This window comes from Gopherus evgoodei, chromosome 11 (genome assembly GCF_007399415.2).
Source record: "Gopherus evgoodei ecotype Sinaloan lineage chromosome 11, rGopEvg1_v1.p, whole genome shotgun sequence".
NCBI classification, from domain to species: Eukaryota; Metazoa; Chordata; order Testudines; family Testudinidae; genus Gopherus; species Gopherus evgoodei.
The window spans coordinates 3,928,809-3,940,727 of record NC_044332.1 but is presented as its reverse complement, the minus strand read 5'-3'; the positions used below and the strand labels follow the sequence as shown (position 1 = coordinate 3,940,727).

Genomic DNA, 11,919 nt, shown 5'->3' with positions numbered 1-11,919 from the left:
AATTCATTCTGCTCTTTTTCCTTCTCCCCTTCTTGGCTTCTTTTAACCTTCAAAGGAAACTTCTACTCTTCACTCATACACCTTTTTCCCAACCATGAACACATAAACATTACCGTTATACAGTACATTTGTCTTAATATTCAACGTATGCCACATATACTCTTCCACTAAAATAACTTTATACAGAGCTTTGGAGCAACAAGCCAGGACAAGCACACCCGCTTTGAGGAGTTCACTCAATACAATCTCTAGTCTAATAGCTTCCCACCCACCCCAGCCCTCTGGCTAGAAATCTGAGGTAGCCAGAAGGATCCCATGTACAATATGGGGAGTGGGTTAACTTTTCATGTCCTTGCTTCCAAAGACTGTTTGTAGGCAAATTTTAACAACAATTTTTTTAATTAACAATTTGGCCAATGAAGCTTCTTTTTCTTACTTAAGCAAATGTATTAGACTTTAGTATATCACATTCTCCTGATTTATCCAAACACCTTGTATTCCAAAATTGAATAAAACAAGTATCTGCATTTAACCCTTCTATTTGATTTTAACTAGACTATCCTATGAAAATATTAAACAACAATTTTGGCCACGAGACAAACACCACAAGACAGGACATAGAACACAAAACATAATTCCTGTTGTGCCAGTAAATGCATGATACGTTGAATGCTGTTCAGCTGGAATCAGTTTTCTCTGATTATCTGAAAGACAAAAAACCCCAGAGATCTACCCCTTCTGGGCAGTCAATCATCCTTTAAAATATACAAATATTCTTGTTGATTTCAGGCAAAACAGAGGAATTACACCATATTTCCTTGTATTTGTTTCATAGGCAGCCCAGGTTTCAGTGGCTTCTACCTTATCAGTTAGATAATTTTCATTAATACAGATGCTTTCTGACTTGCTTCTGGATCCAAAGCTATTCACAGCTTAAAGATTCTTACCTTAAAAGGGACATAATTAACTTTACCAGAACTTTGATGGCTTTTTACTACTAACTCCTGCTTTCAAACACTGAAAGAAAAGCACTTCTTATAGTGCCCCTTAGAGCCTAATAGGAATTCAATTACATAGCACTGTATACATTCTTTAGCTAATTTAACTAAATTGTTCATAGTCAAATTAAATGATTGCAATCTAATAATTTCTTTGCCTGAATTTATTTACAAACATTTCACAGACACCAAGAACTTTCTTCTTTAGCATTTTACAAAGTTCAACTGCTGTTCCCTCCAGCAACTACAGAGTTAACTTCTCACTCTCCCTTAAATCACTTGCTTGTCTCCCAACAGCCACTTTTATCAATTTAACTCACCATTCCAAGTAAGTCCTGCGTATTTGAAATCCCCATGCTTATACTTACTTACTCCTTTCTTCCACTACACCCTCAAAATTCTCCAACCTGTTTTGCAATCTTTCTGTCTGTTGCCTGCCCACTTGGGCACGATCCTGCTTTCCTTGCTGAACTGTCCCTTCCATGGGCACCAACTTGTTCCACTACCAGTTTAGCTAGAAGGGTGGGTTTCTCAAATGGCCCTCACCCTTCCTGGTCTCTTCCCTTAAACATTCTTACTCATAAGACTACCCGAGTCCTCCCTCGTGAGGCTTGCCACCTGGGCAGAAACGCATGGCCCATTGGCGTTTAACTATTCAATTTCCTCTTGTAGCAAACACACGGCTGTTATGGAGTATGATGAGCACAAATTGTTACATTTTGACAAGTCCCTGAAGGACCGGTACTTGCTTAGCCAGGGCTTCCTTTTCTACCTGGAAGTCCTATCTCAAGGCCTGCAACTTGCCCTGGGCGTAGGTTTGAATTGCTGCCTGGTTCATGATCTATGCTCTTAATTGCTCAATTCTAGTTATCAAGTACACATCTCTTCCCTTTTCTCCAGCTTCTCTATTGCCCAATCCTGCTACAACTGGGGTAGATCCACCTGCCACCCTTCCCGGTCAACCAGGGTGGAGAGAGGAATGCTAAACCCCTCTCCAGTTCTCAGACTTACTGTGGCTGAGAGTGGGCACTCCTTTAATCATGCAATCCTTAACATATAACATCAACAATACCAACCAAAGCAAACATAAAAATAACAAGGGTAAAACAAATAGATGGTGTAAATTCTGCAGGGCTCCCCCCTTCTTAATTGCTCACCAAACTGTGACAAATTTCTGTTACCAATCTATCCCTTGTGTCAGGTGATCAGGCTGACACTGCAGGACGTTGGGGGAAGATAAAGAAAACACACCATATAACTGAATTTTAAAGCCTCATTAATAAAATAATAAAACAACAATGGAGAGTGTTGGGAATGCTCCCACATCACTCAGGAAAAACATTAATGCCCCAAGCCCTATGCCATTTTCATACTCACACATGTCCAGACGGCCACGTCTGTGTATAACGTTCAGAGAAGGGAGTGAGGTGGACGGGAGATTATCCTGTAATGTCCAGCTTGTCCAGAATTTCCAACATGCTTTCGCTCTTGGGAGGGCTGTTCTTTTACACCCTGGAATCTCCTGCGGCATCTCTTTCAGAGATTCCTGTCCGGGTCTACTGCCTGTGGCTTCTTCGGTGTCACCAAGCCACACCGGCTCCGGGGTCACAAAGGCACTCTGTTGGATCTCACTGGACAGTTAAGCTTTGCAAATGTAATCTCAGTTCTGTAACTTGCATTGCCTTTGGTTTGCCTCTGTCTATATTTTTTCACAGCCAGCTGGGGCCGAAAGCAGTTTTTCTTTGTACTTAGCATAATCTGCGTTCATTCTTGACCTTGAACACAGAGCAACTTTCTCTTTATCTCTGGGCCAGGCTGAATTTCAAATTAACCCATTCCTTTCCTTGATAGACAAATTGCTCACACTGTGTCAGAGGCTTTTTTTTTTTTGGTGATTAAAAGCTCCTCTTAGATGTATGATCTTATCTAGATTGAAGGTACCTTCTAGTGGGCATTGTTTAAATGGATTTTCACACGTGTAAAGATTCCAATTGTCTAAATACCTGCAGGTTTTAGGACCATAATATATGTACATGAAATAAGATGGGGTACCCTTAGGGGGTGAGCTGGAATGCTTAGACTGTCCCCCACCATTTTCCAATCACACACACAGAGGGGTGATGCCCTGTCCGCGCTAGCGGTACATAAACTAAGAATCTCTCCCTACAGGGTACTCACACAGGAGAGGCTAATGAGGATGGCCAAAACCCTCCTACATCTCCCTTCAGCAAAGAGCGTTGGCTAGTCTCAGGGAGATGGCATCGCTCACTCTCATTGCATCCAGTGAGATGATCAGATTGTCAGTAGCCCACATGGAAAGGAAGGGGGAGGGAAGATGGGTTCACTCACTCCTAGACCCAGGCAGCTTCCTTGCCGGACGATGCCAGGCCGAGTCAGCCACTGTGAGTCGGATCTTCTACAGATCCTCTAGTTATCGGGCTTGCGTTAGACTAGTTCTGGTCATGAGCCAAAAGACTTTGCAGAATACTCTGGGCTTCTTCCAGTAACAGTCATTCACACTGGTATACACCTCCCCCACCCCCCCCAAGGCCTCTATTTCTAAATACCATGATGCATCTATACCTTACGTCCGGACTTAATACACATGAGACGGTAACAACCCCTCTTGAGGCGGTAACAACCCCTCAGCACCGGTGCATTAACCTAATATGTTTCCTTTATGCATTAACCTTATTGGGGCGGCCAAACTAACAGTTCCCCAGCACCGCATACAACTACCTGGGGGGCAGCCAAACTAACAGTTCCCCAGTACCACTTCAAACTAACCTTATTGGGGCAGCAAAACAGTTCCCCAGCACTGCTCTGCATCTGATCTTGCTGCACAGTCAATAAGTTCAGATGGCATAAGCCCAACAGGGACAGATGGTCCCACGGACAGGCCTCCTCCGATACCCCAATAGAGACTTCAAAAGGTCTCATACCTCTCTTGTGGCTCCATGGGGTTCGAAGGGGAATGATCCGTAGCAGCTGCCTGTGTCTCAGTAGGTGTTGCCATCCTGGATGAGCCCCCAAATTGTCGGAGAAAAACTCAGTTCTCACTTTTTGTTTGAGTGCAGCAGAGTCAGATACTTTATTATGTTTAGCAGCTACAGCAGGGAGAGAGTACACCAGGACATAGGGTCTTCCCTTTCTAGACAGGTCTCTCAACAGGTAAACAATTACAGCAGCATTTATACTTTTGTTACAAACAATAATAAGCAACAGCTGCATTTTGTTTATACATAGGTCATCCTGATATCTTGTTTTTCTCACTTCTAGGAAGACGCCAGTCTACATTTCATATTATCTACACAAGGTCGCAACAACTTATCACACAGTTCTTTTCCACTCCCCTCACACAATCCTTGCTTCTACAAGTCTCGCGTTATTAGGGTTACAGCTAGCCTGACTCTTGCTAATAGAGACTGTCATGCATTAAGATCCCCTACAAATCCCTGTCAGTTCTTTCTCTAATTCCAAACCATCAAGTTGTCTTCCGACAGTGGCCAATGCCAGGTGCCTCAGAGGGCATGAACAGAACAGGTACTCATCAAGTGATTCATCCTCTGTCACCCATTTCCAGTTTCTGGCAAACAGAGGCTAGGGACACCATCCCTGCCCATCCCGCCTAATAGCCATTGATGGACCTATCCTCCATGAATTTATCTAGCTCTTTTTTGAACCCTGCTACACTCTTGGCCTTCAAAATATCCTCTGGCAAAGACTTCCACAGGTTGACTGTGAGTTGAGTGAAAAAATATTTTTATTTGTTTTAAACCTGCTGCCTATTAATTTCATTTGGTGGCCCCTAGTTCTTATGTTATGAGAAGAAATAAACACCACTTCCTTATTTACTTTCTCCACACAAGTCATGAATTTATAGACCCCTATTATATCCTCCCTTAGTCATTTTTTCCAAGCTGAAAAGTCCCAGTCTTATTAATCTCTCCTCATATGGCAGTCATTCCATACCCCTAATCATTTTTGTTGCCCTTTTCTGAAACTTTTTCAAGTTCAATATATCTTTTTTGAGATGAAGCGACCACATCTGCATGCAGTATTCAAGATGTGGGCATACCAGGAATTTATATAGAGGGAATATGATATTTTCTGTCTTATCTATCCCTTTCTCAATGATTCCCAAGATTCTGTTCGCTTTTTTGACTGGCGCTGCACATTGAGTGAATGTTTTCAGAGAACTATTCACAATGACTCCAAGATCTCTGTCTTGAGTGGTAACAGCTAATTTAGACCCCATCATGTTATATGTAGAGTTGGGATTATGTTTTCCAATGTGAATTACTTTGCATTTATCAACATTGAATTTCATCTGCCATTTTGTTGCCCAGTCACCCAGTTTTGAGAGAGGCTCTTGTAGGTCTGCCTTCCCTTTTGTCTCATGACTGCTTACTTTGCTTAAGAGCCTTTGTTGAGGGACCTTGTCAAAGGCTTTCTGACCAAACTCTTAATGTCAGGAACCCCTTCCCAAAGTTCAACAGCTGTTTCTTTGTCTTAGGTGAGATGCTAGAGCCTGACAGAGAGGCAGGGGTGTCTCTTGGGGGTGTTTGCCCTTCTTTTTATAGTTTTAGTCCCCCTATGAAAAAGTTTTCCAGCTGGGAAGTAGGAGACAAAATCTGTGTGGAAGGATGTTCCCTACTGTTTCTTTTTAACCTGCTTGAGCTCCCCCACCCCTTTCCTACTTGAAGTTTCTGTTTACTGCTTAAATGCAAATACACTCCTTTGCCCAGAACAGGTCTGTTTAACCAGTTTGGTGATGCACATCATCAACTGAAATTAATAGGCAGTAGGTTTAAAACAAACAAAAGGAAGTATTTTTTTCACATAACACAGTCAACCTGTCGAACTCTTTGCCAGAAGATGCTGTGAAGGCCAAGGCTATAACAGGGTTCAAAAAAGAACAGATGCAGCTGATCAGGTTAATTAGCATAATTTAACTGCCTGGGCTTTGTATGGGGGTGGACAAGCCATCATAGGCCCGTCCTTCTCTAGGAACCATAACAACTGGTGATGCCCAAGAACTGAGTCCTTAATTATCCCCATTTCCAGCATACTTTGTATTGCCTTATAAATTTGCTTCTGCATTTTTCCCAGAGGTCTGATAGGCTCTGCCAGGGGTGGGCTGGGACCCTATTTTGTCAAACTTACTGGACAGTCTTAGGAGTCAAACCTGACTTGCTGAAAAATGCCTGCTGGTGAGACTGCAACACACTTGTAACTCTGCCTTTTCAGCTGGGGTTAACTCTTGGCTGAGTGCTCTCTAGTGTTACTGGACGATCTGTGTTCAATTATACTATACCAATGACGTTGCCTAAGAACACTGCTTTAATTTAAAACCTTCTACGCTATAATACTCTAACCCAGCACCCAAGGTTGTGGCCCGCTCTAAAGGAATTGCCAGGGAAGCAAGCTGGCCTTGAAAGACACGGATACGGTCCTCCAATCAAGACTAGACAAGCAAGCAGTAAATCTTCAAAAACAAAAATAATATTTATTTAGAAGTGAGGAGTTACAACAAAAGATAGATAAGACAGAAGCAGGAACAAATACAATTAAAGTTATAGTTACAGGAATGAAGCAGCACAACAAATAGAAGATGCAGACACTATACCATATAACAATATAATCATTCACTTAATATTCTATAAGATATAACAATTAAACATTCAATACTAAACACTTAAAGCTAAACATCCAGTAAGTGCTGACTGGGCGGTTACAAGATGGACAGACCACAGGCACCCAGCTTTATTTCCAGTCAAAACCCATAGGCTCTTGGATGGTAAATCAATGAAGATTAAACTTACAAAGGCTTTCTAAAAACCCCTCTGAGACCATCTTTGGTCCTTCTGCTCTGTTAAAATTTGTGACCGTTGACCAGTAAGCACTGGCCTTACGGTTACTGAGCAGGTAGGGGGAATCTCATTCAAACCACAGGCATTCAGCTTTATTTACCTTTGAAACCCATACGTCTCAGGATGTTAGAGGGAAAGAGATTTTCACTTACAGAAGCTTCTTTAAATTCCCTCTGAATTGTCACAAATGGTCCTTCTGCTCTGTCAAGTCTTTCTGAGAACGTTGACCGGGGAGTGTTGTTCAGAGGTTGGCTGTTGGGCTGCTCGCTGCTGGCTCCTCAAGTCAGAGAGACAGAAGCCCGTTGGTTGCTGCTGCAGTGCTGTTGCAAAGGTCTCCTGCTGGCTGGGTGCCAGGAACAGCCATTGCCCAAGGCAACCCTGGAGCCTTGGGGTGGGCTGCTGCTGTTCCAGCTTTTAAGCAGCTCTTCGGTGCAGCTTCTCAGGTGGCTTCTCTTGCACAGGTGTCTTCTGGTAGGTATCTGGCAGCAATCCGCTCTCCTACTGGTCCCTATCCCTAGAGAGATTGAGCCTGCTGGCTGCAGGTCTTATCTACTGTTTGGTCACTCAAGTTCAGCCAATCAGCTTTCAGCCCCTCCCCTAGATGCTATCTTTAGAAAGTATTTTTAGCCTGCTAGCTCTGCCCTCATGATGCTATCTTTAAAAGGTATTTTTAGCACAGCAAGGCTCCTATTTTTAGATGCTATCTTTAGCCTATGGGTCTTTGCTCGGCTGATCTTTAGATGAACCCTAGTGGAATTTACCATTGCATCATAAAAAGTAAAGTTATTACATAATTTGGAATTGACCCCTACAAGCCCTAGAGATGGAATCTCTCATTCTATGACATTACCCTATAACTGCCATTACAGGATTTTCTAATTTAAACTATTCTTAATTTGTATTTAATTAAAGCCTTATTATTAACGTTAATTACTGTTCTAAGCATATTAAAGGTTCTGACACTACCACCACTCATTTCATGTTCAGTTAAGAGAATTACAACTTTTGGCAATTTTAAATTCCTCCCAAGATTTTTCTGCAGATTTTCCCATTCAGAGCTTGATAAGACATTCCAGGCAACTGAGGCAAAATTCTCTTGTCACAGCTTCTCTGCTGTGATTGGCTTTCAGCTTGTTCACATGCAAAGTTTGTGGAGGAACCTTGCTGCAGGACTGCTGCATACTTTAAGTAATATTATTAACTCTTTCCATTGCCTCCTATGACTCCTTCCATGAGTTCTGCATCTTGTGCCTTTCCCAGGGGATGACTTCAGCAAATGACTAGTCACAAGCATTGTGGTTATACTAAGCTTCCTGAGCAGCTTGAGTTTTCAGGAGGTTCAGCTGAACCACTTCCATCAGACTAAATCTTTCAAAAAATGTAATACATCTCCGGCCATTGGTTTCCCTTTAGGGACTTCTGGGAGTGTGACACTTAAGCTGATGAGATCCAGGGGACCTTGAACGTTTCTGCCATACAGGAGATCAATTGGGGCAAACCCTGTGGCCTCTCAGGATATCTCCCTATAAGCAAACAGATTGGGTAGCATTACATCCCAGGCACTTTGGTTGCATACATTCCCAACATAGATGTAAGGAGGGGCTCTAAAACCTGACAGACACTGGGAATAGAATTCTCTGGAGCCTCCTGATGTCCAGGTTTGGAGGCATGTGGTTCCTGCCTAGTTAACAGAACTCTGGAGGTGCTTCCCTATCAGAGGCAGCATTAAAAAACAAGCCTGCGAGGTGACTCTCATGCCTCTAAATCCTTGGCCTCAAGAATTGTATTCCTCTCTGGAAACCAGTACACTGAGAGGGTAAGAGCCTGTGGTGGCCGAGGGCAATTTCCTGCTATATCCTGGAGAAAGCTTACTGCATTCAATTTAAAATGCAGATGTTTATATCCTATTGTGGGATCGTATGCAGCGTTAGGAAGAAGACAGGAGGCAGTATATGGGAAGTATTGTGACTTCAAGACTTCGTGGAACAATGTGGCCATTTAGGGAAGTGGTTGGGTGGCTCCCATGGTAGTTGAGACCTACAAGTTAATAGGTATAGAGCTATAAACTCTTCTCCCCCATCTGAAATCATGGTATCTATACAAAAGCCCATGTGATGTGACCAGTTGGGAAATGGGCCAATCAATATGCAGATAGTCAGCCTATGACAAGGGAGATGGTAGAAAGCTGACCACAAATCAGGATCCCTACCCCCCTCAATGGGAGAAGAAGGACCTCCTTGGAAGGAGCACTGGGCTGAACCCAGAGGTGGATAGGAGGCAACAGTGGGGAGCTGGAAGGCTGAGAGCAAATGCCCTTGCTGGACCACTGAAAGGAAATCCAAGTGCAGTTGCCCTGAACTGTGACATACAGAACCAGGTCTCTATTTGCAGGTTTTGGGGTAAGAAAAGACATGTGAGAGCTCAGCTGCAGTGGATCTAAAGAGAAATTATACAGGAAGGTTGATAATCACCTCTGCATGGATTTTTGAAGTATGTACGCTGGCTACTAGCAGAATGGTTGTTAACTGAACAGGTGAAATGTGACAACAAAAAAGGTAATGTAAGAACCACCATTTACAGAATAAACCTATCCAGGCAATAAGACAAAGTCTTTCCCTCAGGTGCCAGTCAGCATCTGAGATATACCCAATATTTTAGGGGTATGTGGATGGGGAGGTGGCACCTCCCACCTAGTAGTTAGGGCCCAAGGCAGCAATCACACCCAGTGGTTCATCTCTGGTGACAGCCTCATCTAGTGGGCACAGCTATTGAGCAGCAGCCCCATGTGATGGGTACCGCTCCCAGGCAGGGTGCAGGAATCCAGGCCCTCCTACTCCACCAGGTTCTAACTCAGGTCCCTGGGAGCTGGTTTTGCTCACCCAGCGGTGCCTTGCATCAGCCGCAAGTCAGAGTCCCTGGGTCATTTTCTATCTCCCTCTGCATCCTAGCCGGCTGCCAGCTATCCCTGGAGAGTGCTGCCTTCTGGGCTTCCAGACCTGGTCCCAATTTACAGGTACCAAGGCTCTCCCTGTTCTTGGGCTTGCTGTGGGTTCTGCACATGTCCTTCCCTGGAGCTCCCAGAGCACATCCTTCTCTCTGGCCTGCCAATCCCTGAGTGAGGGGTCTGTCTGCCTTTTAAATCCCATCTCCAACCTGAGCAGAGCTTCCTTACCCAGTTGCTCCTTAACCCCCTCCTGTCCAGTGAGTGGTTTATATACCTTCTCACAGGGGGAGATGTGGCAGATGGCAATTTTCTGTAATATTCTGGATAAATATCATTGAATTCATTTAAACCTAATGGCATCGTTTCAGTATTTTAGAAGCCCATTGTATTAAAAATGTAAATGTTTAGGTATTACTGTGGGACTGTATTCAACCTGTGTAGGAGGAAGCCAGGATTACTGCACTATCTGGGAAACACTGTGAATTTGAAAAGACTCTGTGGAACGCTGTGGTAGACATGCCTCATTTTTTGGGACAGCATGTGGGAAGTGGAAGTACTGGGGAGGACAGGATTGCCACCCATGCACCTACGGACTCAGCCTTACAAGCTTCGCCTTGGCTGCTGATCCTCTCTTACAAGAAGACAGTTCAAAGACCCGAACTGGAACCACTAGAGACCAACAGACAAAGAAAGGACATTGGAATCAATAGCCTGAGTTTACATTGACCACGTTGGGCCATCGTTCTGATCCAGTAAACAGAGAGTACCTCCAGTCCATGCAGGGCCCAAATCTGTAGGGAAGGAATGATACTGCCCAGAGCCCTTGTGGTGAGGGAAGCTTATTACCAGGCATGTAAGTTCTCTTATTATTTTTAGTATGTTCTCCGTAATGCTTTCCTGTTCAGAATGAACTAGGCTTGCTCAGGACGAGCTGCGTGGTAACTTAGAACTGTGGGCAGTTACACTGTTTCTGAAGAGGACTGATTAGGCAAGCTGTTTTCCTGGGAATAACACAGTGAAGACAGGGAACTGTTCAGCTTGAAAAAAAACCTGGTCAGGAGGGAGAGAGAGAGAGGGTTTGAGTCCCATCAGTTACACGCACCTGGTTTGGCCGGCCTGTGAAAGCCGTTGCCTGGGGTGTGCCTGCTGCATGCTGCAGCTACTTGGAGCGGACCAAAGTGGATAGATTACGCCCGAAGGGGTACGACAAGTCCCTCCATCAGAGGTACTACCCCTCCCTGGCCACCCCGAGCAGCATAGTTAAGCCAAGCTAAATCCCCATGTAGACATTGATCTAGCTACTGCCTCTTGGTAAAGTGGATTAACTATGTCAATGGGGTATCCTCTGTCGGCATAGGTGGTGTCTACACTGAAGCGCCACAGTGGCAGCGCTGTAGTGTTTTACATGTAGACACACCTTTAGTAATCCAACTGTGCGGACATTTGAGCAAAGGATTCTCAAGCTACAACTCACAAAAAAAACCAGCATTTCATTAATTTCAGATTCTAGTGACCTTGAAGTTTGAAACCCACCCTGGACAGAAATCTGAGAATAAAGTGTAAACATTTGGGGAACATCTTAATTTGGGCAAATTTTCTTTTAAAGAAATGTAATCTAAGGCAGCACTGAAACTGTTTTTTAAAAGGAAACAAATTATACATGTAAATGCTCGCTGGGAGGAGAAGTGATTGGCATGCAAGCGTAGGAAGAGGGGTTTGGATCTGAAGCTGGGATGGGAATATTATAGGGATGGGGAATGGGTAGTGGGGTGCAGAGGATTGGGGAGCTCAGTTACATAGGAGAGGTGGGGGTTAGGGGAAGTGGGAGGGAAGAAGACAGGAAGGATTGGAGAATGTGAGGGGCTGTCCTGGAAGCTGGGAGTTTGGGTTGGTGCTGTCAGCCCGGGGCTTGTGTGTGTGTACACACATGTGCACTTTGGGATCTGGGGGAGCCCTACCCCTCTGCATGAGTGAATAAGCATTATTAATAGAAGTGACTCAAGACATAAACTTTGGCCATTGGGTAAATATTTTTGTTTTAACTGGTTTTAGAGACTGTAGTAGGGGAATTTTTGGATGTTTTGTAATAATGGTAACTGCAGAA

At 44.0% G+C, this 11,919-nt stretch overlaps 1 pseudogene; it reads left to right on the top strand.

The window, feature by feature from the left end:
- Positions 1–3,378: 3,378 nt before the first annotated feature.
- The window catches only part of LOC115659807, an 87,653-nt pseudogene continuing 79,112 nt past the window's right edge, over positions 3,379–11,919 (top strand).